A 15,049-nucleotide genomic window follows, 5' to 3' on the forward strand; every position below is an offset into this window, starting at 1 on the left:
CTTTTCTGGCTTCTTAGGGTCTTGGGTTAAATAGAAAGGCTGACACCTTTGTACTGATGAAACTCATTTTCAGCTGTTTACCCTCCTAACTATGAACCTGTAATTCATGTCACCTGTACATTTTCTCTACTGATTAATCTGCTCCTGCATAGGTGCCCCCATTTTGATGGTTGCCAGCTCCTAACTATCAGGTTTTCAGGGGATAGTAGGATAACTGGTCCTGTTCTGGTAGAGCATATGACAATTAATAGTTTTAGAGTTACTTCTCTTCACCCTGTGTGGTAGGTTGACCCTGAGTGGATGCCAGGTGCCCATCAAAGCCCCTCTATCACTCTCCCTTCTTGGCAGAGCAGGGGAGAGAAAATATAATGAAAGACTTGTGAGTCAAGATAAGGACAGGGAGAGATCATTCACCAATTACTGACACAGGCAGAACAGACTTGGCTTAGGGAAAATTAATTTAATTTATTACCAATCAAATCAGAGTATGATAATGAGACATAAAAACTATTCTCACTCCTCTCTCATCTGCTGTTTCGCAGCAGGTTTTTTTCCCCTTCTTTTAAATGTTATCACAGAGGCACTAGTGCTGCTGCTGATGGGCTTGGCCTTGGCCAGCGGTGGGTCTGTCCTGAAGCCAGCTGTCAGGCATGGGGGAAGCTTCTAGTGGCTTCTCACAGAGGTCACCCCTGTAGTCCCCCCACCATCAAAACCTTGCCACGCAAACCTGATTCACCCTGTCTCCTCTGTGGAGGATTTTGCATAGCCTTCCCTATAGGCAAATATGCAAAATGCAGTTTTAAGGCAATTGGTGTAACAGAAAAGAGAAGGAACTGTTGACCTTTAAGCTAAGTGGTCAAAACTAACAGTAAAAGGGAACCTAGCTGGAGAATGATGGATGTCACAAACTAAATGAAGGACTGTCTCACCAGGTGGCTTGTGGGACACCTAGACCAGAAATCATCCCCAAATTTGGGGAAAATTAACCCAAAACCTGTGGAGGAGCAGATCTGACCACAAACAGACTGGAGAAAAGGTCCCTGCCTTTGCAGTATGCCAAAGGGAGAGAAGTTATACCTGTGGCCCTGGCTGTGGGTCAGTGATGGTTTCCCACCATCATCAGCATAGGTGCATTCTGGTCACCATGAGTGATATGTGGGAGTGTCATGTCCCTGGGGCTGCTGGGCTGAGTTGCTGATGGCCAGAAGGTGTGGCCAAGTCACTTAGTGTGCAAGGGGTGTGCATTCACATTGTCTGTAAGCGTTGAGCACTGTTTGTGTGTAACTATAGCAATATCGATAGAATAAACAGTAATAGCTGCAATGTTGTTTTATGTAATAGAGGGTTCTAGAATCCAGTATTCCTTGTCTCGGTCATCATTCAGTTCCACTGTCAGTGACTCCGTGCAAATACATCCTCAACTCTCAGAGACCTATTTCCCCTCTGGCAAAGATAATTTCTCCTCCTTCATGGCTAAAATATTGCTTTCGTTTCCCCATTTTTTTTGAGTGTGTATGCTTTTTCTAGCAACTTTACTAGGATTTAATTTTTTTCTTGTACACATCAGTGCACACCACCCTGTTTGAAAAACCTTTGCTAAAAGGCAAGCTTGGTGGTGTTTCCCAAGGAGCGGTCAGAATTGCCTGCATCCCCCTCTCTCTACTCCATCTCTAGACTAACCTTATACTGGGGATTCTTTTGTCCTAGGCTTATGCCTGTAACATTTGGGGTTTGCTCCTTCCTTTGCACACGTAGAGGCTGCAGGAGCAGTGGAGGATTTATTTGTAATTAATACCGACGTCCTCGAGAGGGAGCCTGAGACCCTCCGGCCGGGCTGCTCAGCCCGCTCCCGCCCGCCCGCGGCACCTCCCCCGGGGCGCAGCCCGGGCAGCCCCAGCCGCTCAGAGCTTGTTCTTAAACCTAACACAGATTACACAGCGTCGTTTTAGACGGAGAGAAGTGTTTATGCTGCTTATCACGGCTAACCTGGCTGCACCACTCCCACAACTTTAAGACTAGCAAAGAATGTTGAAAACCAAAGTTTGCTGTACTCCAAAATGTTGGATTTTACCCCAGAAACGAGTATCCCCAACTGGTTTGTGTTGCTTCTGAAATTCCCTATGTGATAAATTTTTGACTTTACAGGGAGTTTTCCTAAGAAGCACTATCCACCAAGGGTACTATATAAATAATGGATTATAATAATAAATAAAACGATGATCAAGCAGTCAGGGCTTAAATATTGGACAGCACATCCCTGTTTATTATTGTTGGAGTTCAGACCATTTGAATTATGGCTTTATTTCACTGTGCAGTGAGTTTTTGCAATATTACAAAAAGGTTATTACGCTTTTCCAGAACTTAATTTTAGGTACCATCAGGGAAGTGCCTGAGATTTCCTCTAGCTTGCATTAACTCCACTTGACATTTACAGCAGATCTGCAGTGTTGACAAGCCCATCACACCATTTATACGGTGTCAAGATTGCTCATGCTTTTCCACCCCAATCAGGTTTTAGCCATGTTTCCATTAATCCTTCAACCTGCCAGTACTCACATCAAGCTGAGGTTATGGGGCAAAGTGGCACCCCAGAGGTGTCTTATTCACTTCTTGCAGTTTAAACAGGATCATGATAACTAGCAACCATATACTGGAATGGGAGCATTGCAGTAGTCCTGCTACAACTCACCCTTATCACAATGGTACTGAAAGCACTGCCCATCTAGTTTATCACACAGTCACTGTTTGTTTCCTTCCTTCTTTTACTTCTTTTATCCATTAACTGTAGATTAATTCCTAGGCACTTTTATGTTTCTGGCTTGTTGTGGGGTTTAAAATTTATTTTTTTTAGTATGTAGCACATGTTATCTTGGACCGTAATTATGATTCTGGGCAATACAATAACACAAATAAATCTAAGATTATTTATACCCACTCAAACCTAAATTACCAGCTGACTTAACTAAAAAGCAAGAAGTCTTGTCTGTCACGATTTTAATTTCTAAAGAATACAAAAATCTAAAAGGCTTTACTCCAGCTCTATGGCCAAAATATCCAAGATGACAGACAAAAATTTATTTCTGACTTTTCAAGCAGTATCAAGGCAAGAAGAGGAAGAAATGATGTAGTGTTATGCATGCTTTCAGGGCTAACGAATATGTGGAACCATGTGCTGGTATCGGTATATCTTAATGTTACCAGCCTTTCAGCTGGTAACTGATAATTCTCCCACAGCAAGCAGTGACCTGGTAGTAGGGTCAGGTCATGTAGTGCAATGGCCCTTGGATGGAGAAAAAAGGAGGTTTGTACAATCTGATATGGCTATCTGTTAAGTGTACTTTGAAAGCTATTTTGACCGCATGCAAATATGCATGATAAATTAAAGTCAAATTGTAGTTCCTCCAGGATTAGATAATAGATAATTCTATGCTAATAGGAATAATAAAACTGAGAGAGATTTTGCAGTCGCACCCATATAAAGTGACCCTTGTAAAATGTTCAGCAGGAAAATGTATTACTCATTTTCTTCACAAGGCTGCAATGCAGAATCCTAGAATTCAATCAACTACTCTATCTGTCTCTCTCTGTTTCCTCCTACTCTCATGTTCCTAGACAGTGTGTTTATGTGCTAGCCTAATTCAAATATTTCCATGTAAAAAAAAAATTGGGGAGACAGAAAACACACGGTTCATCTGTAAGTGATATCTGCAAGAGCAGACACATTAGATAGAACAACACCATTAACTAAAACTCAGCAACTTATGCTGGGTTGTCTCTGCTGGAAGATATGCCTCCTCTGGGGATACAAATGATTTCCTAAATCATCACTGACTTGATTTTCAGTTAGGCACAATCCTTCTACGGGAGTATAGTACAGCTAAGATCCCCAAGTCCCCAGAAAGTCACGAAACCATCTATCTCAGAGTTATGAGTGATTTTCTTTGGGCTCCCCCATATTCAGAGGCAGTAGGTATGATGATTGTTAGCTGACAATTCACAGATTAAACCAGGGACCAGCACATATAAAAGGATTATGGTGGGTTGACCCTGGCTGGATGCCACGTGCCCACCAAAGCTGGTCTATCACTCCCCCTTCTTGGCAGGAGGGGAGAGAAAATGTAATGACAGGCTTGTGGGTCAAGGTAAGGGCAGGGAGATCACTCAGCAATTACTGTCTCAGGCAGAACAGACTTGGCTTAGGGAAAATTAATTTAGTTTATTACCAATCAAGTCAGAGTGAGATAATGAGAAATAAAAGCTAAACCCTAAAACACTTTCCCCCCACGCTTCTCTTCTTCCTGGGCTTAATTTTACTCCCTATTTCTCTCCCTCCTCCCCCGAGTGACACAGGGGGACAGGGAATGGGGGTTGGGGTCAGTTCGTCACACTGTTGTTTCTGCTGCTCCTTCCTCCTCAGGGGGAGGACTCCTCGCACTCTTCCCCTGCTCCAGTGTGGGGTCCCTCTCACGGGAGACAGTCCTCCATGTCTTCTCCAGTGTGAGTCCTTCCCACAGGCTACAGTTCTTCGTGAACTGCTCCAGCGTGGGTCCCTTCCATGGGGTGCAGTCCTTCAGGAACAGACTGCTGCAGTGTGGGTCCTCTGCAGGGTCACAAGTCCGGCCAGCAAACCTGCTCCAGCGTGGGCTCCTCTCTTCACAGAGCCACAGGTCCTGCCAGGAGCCTGCTCCAGCATAGGCTTTCCACAGGGTCACAGCTGCCTTCGGGCATCCACATGCTCCAGCGTGGTGTTCACCATGGGGTGCAGGCAGATATCTACTCCACCATGGACCTCCATGGGCTGCAGGGGGACAGCCTGCCTCACCATGGTCTTCACCACAAGTTGCAGGGGAATTGCTGCTCAGGCACCTGAAGCACCTCCTCCCTCTCCTTCTTCACTGACCTTGGAGTCCGCAGAGCTGTTTCTCTCACATATTCTCACTGCTCGTCAGATTGCTGTTGTGCACCAGGGTTTTCTTCCCCTTCTTAAACATGTTATCACAGAGGTGCTACCACCATTGCTGATGGGCTTGGCCTTGTCCAGCGGTTGGGTCCGTCTTGCAGCTGTCTGGCATTGGCTTTATCGGATATGGGGGAAGCTTCTAGCAGCTTCTCACAGAAGCCACCTCTGTAGCCTCCCCTGCTACCAAAATCTTGACATGCAAACCCATTACAAAGACAATTGTCCTGAGTTAAAGCTTTATAAGGCACTCCATGGTAGTCCTTTCTTCTCTGAATAGGGTACAGCAGGACATCTGAAACAAGTCTTGCCCCAAGACTGTTGATCACAACCATACTGTCTTCTGAAGATCATGGTGTTTTGCACACAGAACGTGCATGAAGCCATGTTTCCACCTCACCTTCTCCTCGCTCGTGCTTTCAAAGTGTCATCCCATTCAATGTGGTGGTGCAAGAGCAGTGGATGCCCTCTCCTGAACCAGGACCATAACCTATGAAGTTATGTATGAGTTCTCTTATAACTGAGAATACCATGCTCAAAGTGTATTGGCATCAGTGAAACTGAGCCAAATTAAGCGAAAGAGTTACACCAGGAAGTAATTTGGCCCTTGAAGTCCACTTAGGATTTGAGAATGGGAATTTATGTTCGGTGAAGAGCGGTTTGTGAAAATGTCTGGAACCAAATGCAAAGCAATTTAGATTACTGTGATAGCACAAAAGCGCTTTGTGTAGACAATTTAAGACATCTGCCCATGGTCCAGACATCTGTGTGCAATGAATACCATTTTTGAGCTAGCTCTTTATTTATCATTCAACAATGTCCATTAATAATTGCTGCCCCCTTACAATCCTGTCTTTGTCTATATGTAGTTATATATGGTTACTTGACAACTGTAATAAACAAGGAAAGAATTACTTGTTCTTAAATTGAAAATACAATCTGTGATCTAGTTCTATTTGAAGTATAGACAAACACATTTTACTCTTCCCTTCTATTCCCTCTGTCTATATTCGAAGATGCTATTATACGTTTATATCCCTCAAAGTAATGGACACATAAACTAGCTCTTCTTATGCAGATGGGTCATGCAGACATAATTCTTTTGTATTTTTAGCTCATCCTCCTGTGATGCTGAAGAACCTGAAATACTCAGGCTATGTTCAGAAGCCAGGATTCATCTTTTCAGACAGATTTCTTTTCTTTGGTCACTTCCAATACTTGTCTGGATTTATATGCGCTATTTCAATCATTTGGAATCATGTCTTTTCTCTATTTAAAGTCTTTGAGAACTTGCAATATCATTTACTTATCTAGTAAGTTAGTCTTGGGTGCTGTAAGGACGTAAACTTTCTTTGGTGCAAGGCCACGCACCAGTACTAATTAGACTTTGTAGCAACAGAGATAGCAAGTGAAAATAGTGTGTAATCACCAGCAAATAAACAGATCTATTCCATCTGTTCAAGTAATTCAATGTCTTATTAGCAGTCAAAATGAAGCAATACAGAACAAAGAGAAGAGTAGTCTTCCCAGAGTATCTTCATAAAATATAAGTCTAGTTGTAATTTATTTAAATACAATTTTATGCTTGTTTATTGAAGTTTCTAATGTTTAGTGCTGCAGTCTTGAACGAACAACAATCTGATCCTCTCTGATTTCAGTGAGCTTTGAATTAGGCTCTCAAAGTTTGGAAGACATGGTTGTCTGTGTTCCCAGCACACAGTGAACAGTGGAAAACTTTTTTTTATTAATTGATTTATTTTGAAATTTGGAAATGTATTGAATTGCATCAGTGTTGATCTGCATTACTATGCTGATAGAGCTCCATATTGCCTGTAGGGAAGGAGATAAATTCAAGTTCAGATGACACATCTCCTCTCCCCAGAACTGGCAGCCATCCAGTGTTGAGTTGAAGGTCTCACAGCATTTTTCATAATGGTTAGGGGAGAACTCTGGGGTTTTGCCAGGTTTCCTTCTTCTGTGGAAACAGATTCTAATCACAAAAAGCCAAATGGTGAATGACCTTTATGCAGGACCATGAAATGTATGGATAAGGTCTGGGAATATCTCCACCTTGTGCAATGGATCGTGTAAGGAACCAGTCAGTCTCTTGCATATGGAGACTGCCCTATGAATAAGGCCAGAGAAGCAAAATGGTCTTAACTTCCAGTTCAACTCCACAGCAGTCTGTGGAAAAGACTAAGCTAAAGAAAAGCCATGTTGGCTCTTCCAATCTCCCCTTGCACTTTTTTTCCCTCTTCATCTTAAGCAATGAGACAAAAGAGGAATCACTACACTGAATTGGAACATTACACTGAGACTGGGGCAGTCTGCCTCAGATTTTGTATGTCATCTTGGAAGTCTCATTAGACATCAGTATCTACATACCCCATTCATAGGACAGGATTAATAATGCAACGCAGTACTGTTAGGCAAGATATGAAAACAGTTTGTGAACTGCTCATACATGACATAATTTGTGTAGCAAAAAGGCCATGTAAGTATGGAAGATCATTTGTATTTTACTGTAGAAGCATTATTTTAAATATAATCAATCTAGATTCACACTGCCTTTCGGTAACACCAGGGAAAATTTGCCCTAGATTAAGCATTTTACAGGAAAGAGAGAAGTTTGTGGCCTAAGGAGATACTGATCATATCTTTTCTGTGTTTCATATACTCCTATTGCTTCCACAATAAATGTCATTGAACATTCATCAGCTCCAGTAAAAAAAAATGGCATTATGTCCTGCTAATAAATTTGACACTTGTTTTGCTCCCAAATAGAGATAAAGAGCAGAAATAATTAAATGCTTAGCAGAAGAGAAAGTTCAGAAGAACTGAAGTTCGGTCTGGATAGAAGAAGAATTCAGAATAAATTCAGTCTGGAACAATCTAGGGGTTTGCTTCAGCTTACCTTGATGTTGGGCGGAAATCTCTTCAGGTTCTATGGTATTATTTGGAGACTATAGACTAAATAAAATATCTTTACATTTGGACTCCATCTTAAAGATCTTTTCGAAACTAAATCATAGAATCATCAGGTTGGAAGAGACCTCTGAGATCATCAAGTCCAACCATTGACATAACACCACCATGCCCACTAAACCATGTCCCTAAGCACCACATCTACGAGTTTTTGGAACACTTCCAGGCATGATGACATCAACACCTCCCTGGGCAGCCTGTTCCAATGTCCAATGTTTGACAACCCTTTTGGCAAAGAAATTTTTCCTAATGTCCAATCTAAACTTCCCCTGATGCAACTTGAGGCCATTTCTTCTTGTCCTATCACTTGTCACTTGAGAAAAGAGACTGACCCCCCCGCCTCACTACAACCTCCTTTCAAGAAGTTGTAGAGAGCGATAAAGTCTCCCCTCAGCCTCCTCTAGACTAAACAACCCCAGTTCCCTCAGCCGCTCCTCATCAGACCTGTTCTCCAGGCCTTTCAACAGCTTTGTTGCCCTCCTCTGGACACGCACCAGCACCTCAATGCCCTTCTTGCAGTGAGGGGCCCAAAACTGCACACAGCACTCAAGGTGCAGCCTCACCAGTGCCGAGTACAGGAGCACGAACACCTCCCCACTCCTGCTGGCCACCCCATTTCTGATACAGGCCAGGATGCTGTTGGCCTTCTTGGCCACCTGGGCACACTGCTGGCTCACGTTCAGCCGGCTGTCAACCAGCACCCCCAGGTCCTTTTCTGCCGGGCAGCTTTCCAGCCACTCATCCCCCAGCCTGTAGCGCTGTTGGGGTTGTTGTGACCCAAGGACAGGACCCAGCACTTGGCCTTGTTGAACCTCATACAACTGGCCTCAGCCCATCGATCCAGACAGTCCAAGTCCCTCTGCAGAGCCTTCCTACCCTCGAGCAGATCAACACCCCCACCCAATTTAGTGTCATCTGTAAAATTACTGAGGGAGCGCTCAATCCCCTCATCCAGATCATCGATAAAGATGTTAAACAAGACTGGTCCCAATACTGAGCCCTGGGGGACACCGCTTGTGACCGACCACCAGCTGGATTTAACTCCATGATTGAAAATGATTCTATGATTCTGTGATCTGACTGCTCTCCACAGTTGGCCAAATTCCCTATCTGCAACACACTCTGATATCTCGATGGATAACAGTCTATCCCACATCCCGGAATATGTTGCATGGCAGGAGACCCCCAACCACGGAGAAGGAGATATTCAGCAACTGAACCGCAGCATCCATGAGGTACCATGATAGCCGATCACAGTATGCCAATACTAATAATTTCAAAGTTTCATAGACACTTAGTAATTTGGCAGTAAGTCATGGCAAGTTTTAATATAGATACTGATATCATCTTGCCAAAAGGAATTACTCTATAGTAATTACAATTACAGTTGAAGGAGTCAGGATGATGCTGGAATCCCAGGATGGATGAGGGGTATGGAAATCACCTTTACCCAACACTAGTCAGAACAGCTATGAGCCATTCAGGCATAACAACATGCCTTCTCTGAACCCGATTTTGATCTGACCTTGACTTACATGTTAAGTTTTATTTCTTAATTTCACTTTGCTTACAGGACACACTTATTCACTAAGATTTCAGAATCTGAGTCTAATATAATATTCATAAATTGACCCTTATTGATTTAATGTGAAAGCTGTTTTTTCTACTGAAAATGCCAACAGCTCTTTTTGTCTCTATTTCAAAAGAGGCAGTAGAAACTGGTTCTTAATAACTCCACAATTTATCAAACAATTAAATATTTTATTATGATCTTACCCTAATCACAGGAAATTAGGAATTGTTCTTTTGAAATCAGTGAAGACCAGTTAGGGCACGATTGGTGTCGCAGTACCCATGATCTAGCTCTGAACAGGTTCTGGGTGTAATTTCATTATTTAGGTTGCAAAAGATGTGTAAAATTAGAGATTCTTGAAGAGTTCAGGAGTGCTTTTAGTGCAGCTTAGTGAAAACACTTGTTTATTATCTTCTTTGACTCCTTTCAGAATAGGCTATAGTTTGACTATGCATTTTCCACAGTGGCAAAATCGCCTTAATGTCTTCCCTGCTTGGCCTTCATGATCTGGTAGCCATTTCTGTCTTTGTGCTGCAAGGTGCTGCCCCCATAGGAGCATCATTTTGACTATTTATGGGGCTCTGCTGTGGTCTGAATTGGCTGACTGCACTACCGTTGGAAGAAAATATGTATTTTTACAGTTCTCCTAAATCAGTGCTGGCACAACTGCATGTAAGGAGAGAAGCTGGGTTGTTTTGGCATGGAGGGTGGACTGTGTATAGAGATGGTGTACTGCTACTGATAACATTGTCAAGCAACGTATTTTCAGCACAGTAGACGTTTTGACTACTTCTGCCAGTTATTGCAGAGACAGGAAGGAACTGGCAACCTTGAATAGTAGGGAGTGTGATTTACACCCCTCTTGGACTTCGATGACATGTCTGTAGTCAGAATGTCCAAGTGAGGCACCTGTAAAAGGTAATTTAAGCATGGCATGTAACTACTAGAGAAGCCTCCTGAAAATTGTGGTTTAGACGCTTCATATCTTTGTCTGATTATAAAACTACTATGTTACTGATCTGAACTTGCCAGTCCACTTGTAAGCCTGAGCCTGTGATATTGCCCAGCAAGAGCAAACTATCAGGAGATTCTTGACTTAAAAGCAGGAGAAAAATGAGGAAGAGCTGGAGAGCAGTGGCTTGACTTTTTTATGGTACAATCGCCATAGCCTAAATGGCATAAAAATACACTATTCTAGGTTTTAAAAATAATAGAGGCAAGACTACTACAGCTTGAGAATAAAATCATGTTAGACTTAGTGATATGATTCACTTTTTCAGAAGTTGAAGGGATCCCCTTTCAATGTTATTCTTAAGTTAAAAAGCAACACTCTGACATCAGCATATGAGTAATGATGCAGCTTTTAAAACTGTCATCCTGATAATATTGCATATTAGTCCAGTTGATGTCCCATGACTGCTTCTAGAGCTCCTGTGTGTGGCAAGTGAATACTGTATGTTTGCAAAGCAGTTTGCTTTAAACTCCTCTGCAGTCTCTTTATAGCACAGGGCTGGGAAGCAATGCTGATGTTAAGTTGATTTTCTTTTGAGAAAGCACTGTGTGCTTTGAATGTCTTCAGCTCTTTAACGTGCTGAGTGTTGTTTTTTCCTCTTGCAAGGCAATGAGCAGTGGCTGGTGTTCAAGAAAGTATTAATAAAATAACAATTCTGCAGCAACTACTTTAACTCAGATATCTGGAAAAATCCAAGTGTTAAGGGATCATCCAAAAAAATTTCATACACCTGTAGGGATCCAAAAGCTTATGTTTTGACATCGTGTTAGAACCCTCATAATTTATCCAGATAAATATTTTGCTGAGTTCTGTACTATTTATTGCATTTGTACAAGGGGGTGCTACAGTACCGTTAAACCTGAGCTCATCGTGCGATTCATATATCTTTCCATTAAGCAATCAAATGGCTCCATAGCTGATTTGTAATCGGCCCACCTGTTTTTACTTTGGTAAGCTCAGTTTCATCAGATGCATTGCTTGGATCTATGTTCATCTCATGTTTCCACATTCAAACTGGGCATATAAATAGATGTTTGTTGCTGAAGGAAGCAATTTCTAAAGCACCTGATTCTAATCACTGTAAGAAAATGGATATAACATTAAAAGGGCTTTCAATCAGGGTAACTATTCACAGCTTCTTTTGTGCAAATGTTAAATGCTGCTACTTTAATTCAGTGGTTTTCCACATCTGCTTGCAGTGGTATCCTTAAAAATCTCAACTGGGAAGAAGTTTATGAGTCCATAAATCCATGTACTTAGTACTCCACTATTGCAGGATATCCTCTATACGATCATTTCCATTAGCTAATTAAGACCTACTCCAAAAACAATCAAATTTTTTGCCCCCCCCATGAAAGAATGTTCCGAATCTTTAAAGAATGTTCCAGATCTTTGTTTCCATGACATTTGGAAATGTTCTCATTTTTATCCAGATTGTGTTCTTGAGCAGTTTATATTGATTTGTTCTTGTACTAGTACAGACCTTGAGACTAAATTACTCTTACTCATCTCCTGGGTTTATTTCTCATTTTCAAAAGGAGAACTCATACTCAGTGTTACTCTTCATTTTGTGGACTGAAGCATCCTAGTCTTTCTCACTGTATCTTACATCTGATTTTCCATTCCTCTGAACTTCCCAGTAGCATATTTTTCTGTAATATAGGAGATCAGAATACAGGTGGTATTTCACCAGGACTATATATAATGGTATGAATGTTTCTCTATCTACTGAAAATATCTTGGGGGTTTTATGGTCATGTTCTGTTGATGGCTCATGGCCATGATGTGACAACTACCTTAATGACATGTTTCTGTATTCCTTCTAGTCAAAACTCTGAGCAGATGGATTCAGCAAAAGGCGTATCTCTTTCCTGCATTTGAACTGCTGGATATGAAATGGCTCCCACCTTTAAGTGGCACAAAACTGTATCATGTTATATGCCGTGTTAACAAGGCTATAAGAAATGTAGCTTGTATGCATTTAAAAACATCCAGAAAGGACAGAGAAGGCTCACAAAAAAGGTATGTGCAATGTGAAAAGTAAGCCAGTCATATGCACTATTAACCACCAGTACAGTGTGTGTCCTGATTAATCATTCCTTGCCGGACATTGGACCTGATATGAATTCTAAACTGGGAGTTCAAAGGTGCTGACATTCTGGCTTCAGAGAGATTTTTGGGGAAACTATAGAGCATACTGAGTATAATGCAACAGAACATATTGCTGTTTGATGGAAAATTATACAGCAGCCAAAGAAGAGTTTGGCAAAGCAGGGCTTTACAGCTGATAGCAAAGCAGGGTAAAACACCCCATTTCTTCACTCATATCTACATTTTTAGCCAGTTTATAGATGTAGTGATGAGGATGGCTATTAATTCTTTTGAGTGCAGAACAAACATTCCTTTTCAAACATCAATTTTGTTCTTTGTAGTGTCACTTGGAATGTGTTGGATCAACTTTGTTCTTTGTAGTGTCACTTGGAATGTGTTGGTGTCTCATCTGTAATGGGCTGTGCAGTCATTTTGTTGGTGCTGCCATTTTAGTGTCAGTGTTTCTTCCATAACTACTAAATCACAAAAAATAATCATGTAAATATCCTTTGACTTAACCGGAAGTAGATTTCCCTATTCTTTAATCACATAGAATGCAATTCACTTTACGTTACTTTTGGTCCTTTGATTTCAGATTTTTAACCTAAGCCATTAGGCTTAAGTTCTTCCTGTAGTCAGTCAGATGAAAATGAGCACTCCCAAAAAATCCAATTCTCCTTATCAGGTATGTGTCTAAGATACATGGAATAAATAATTTGTCATTGATAGAAGATCCTAACTGATCATCTTAGACAGAAGACCTAAGTTTTGATGTGATGCAAATGGGTGAACTTCATATAGTTTTGCTAAAATGCAATATCTTTAGAGCTGAAAGACTTCTGTGTTGACCCTCTTTGGAACTTATGTAGTAATTGTGTCAATGGTCTGTCTCTGTAGATTCTTCAGAATAGAAACTTTACAAAACATGGACAAAGTCCTTAGCTTTTAGCACTCTATTTTTTTCCAGAACACATTAAGTAAACACAGGATGCTAATCAAGATATAGTAGTCCCTTCTCATGCTCCAAAGGTTTTATTTGGCTAACCCAGACCCACAAGAATGCCATGACTTCATTCATTATTCACGAGAAGAGCAAGGTGGAATGCTTTCAGATGTAAATACCCTTACATCTCAATAATCAGTGCTATATGCCTGCATAGAAATATTGATTCCTGGCCCATTTTTCTCTTAAATATTGAAGGAAATCTTTGCAATTCTATCTTTCACCCACACAGCCGGTGACCGATAGCAAGTCAGAGAAATGGACATGTCAAGGGCTTCAGAGCTGAATGGAAATGCAAAGTAAGGACAAATCCCCAAAAGAAAAGCAAACAAACCAGAGCTAGAAGACAAAGTAAAAGAAAATAGAAGAAAAGACTGTTTAAAAGTTAAGAAATTGAAACACTGCTATAGCTTTAATATTGCTCTCTTCATTTTAGTATTACCTTGCCTTCCAAACCCTGATTTTTAGTTTCTTCTACAGGATTTCTTCCTTTGTATTTGATTGTATCACATCTACCGAAATGAAGTTGTGTGCCTGGACTGAGTATCCTAAGGGACTACCTTAGTCCTATTGAATAGCAACAGAATTGAAATAGAGAAGAAAGACAGCAAAGGAGAAATAAAAAAATAAAGAGAAATAAGGTTGAAGAAACAAGGCCCCACCTTCCACTTCATGTTCCTAAGCACCCTGCCATAATTTTGTAGGAGAAATGGAAAGGTTACATGTGATCCTTCTTCACCATTCTTTACAAATGTACTTCTCCCACTGAAAGATCTTGTCTTCTTTTACCTCAGTAACTGCTTTCCCACTATTTTTTAAAAAGTTGTAGCACTGTAAATCCCAAAATGTATTTGTTGTAAGGAAGAATTCAGCTGTGACAGGCAAGGTAGATTTTGTATCCAATGTGTAATTATTGTATTAATATCCTGTGTAATGATAGCTACTGTATTCAGCATTTCCACATGAGTTGTCATTTCTATATTGTGCCTCCAAGGCCCTACTTTAGACTTATTCTGCTACAGGTCACATTGTAATTTCACATTAGTTTGAGTTAGGAAAGGTACTAGGACTTTCCTCTCTACCTCATTGAATAGTGATTCAGTAACTTGCTGTCCATCTTATTCTATTAAATATTAATATGCTTTCAGATTAAATGGAAAATATACTTTCCAGAAATGAAGACACTTAATGCATACGTACATATGACTTCTTTTCCTAGGAAATGTGTCAATAGCTTGGTAACCAGGGAGTAGCTGGCACTGATAAATTTATTTCCTTCTGCTTAATTGAACATCTGGTACAGTTCACATATTCCTAGAAACACTTACAGATGCTTTTAAATTGGCTTTTAAGTTCAAATACTAGCACTATTCTCCTTTGACTATTCATACTTAACTACCAAACTCAGCATTAAAAAAATCACTAAAA

Source organism: Leptosomus discolor, chromosome 2 (genome assembly GCF_034619465.1).
Source record: "Leptosomus discolor isolate bLepDis1 chromosome 2, bLepDis1.hap2, whole genome shotgun sequence".
Lineage (NCBI taxonomy): Eukaryota > Metazoa > Chordata > Aves > Leptosomiformes > Leptosomidae > Leptosomus > Leptosomus discolor.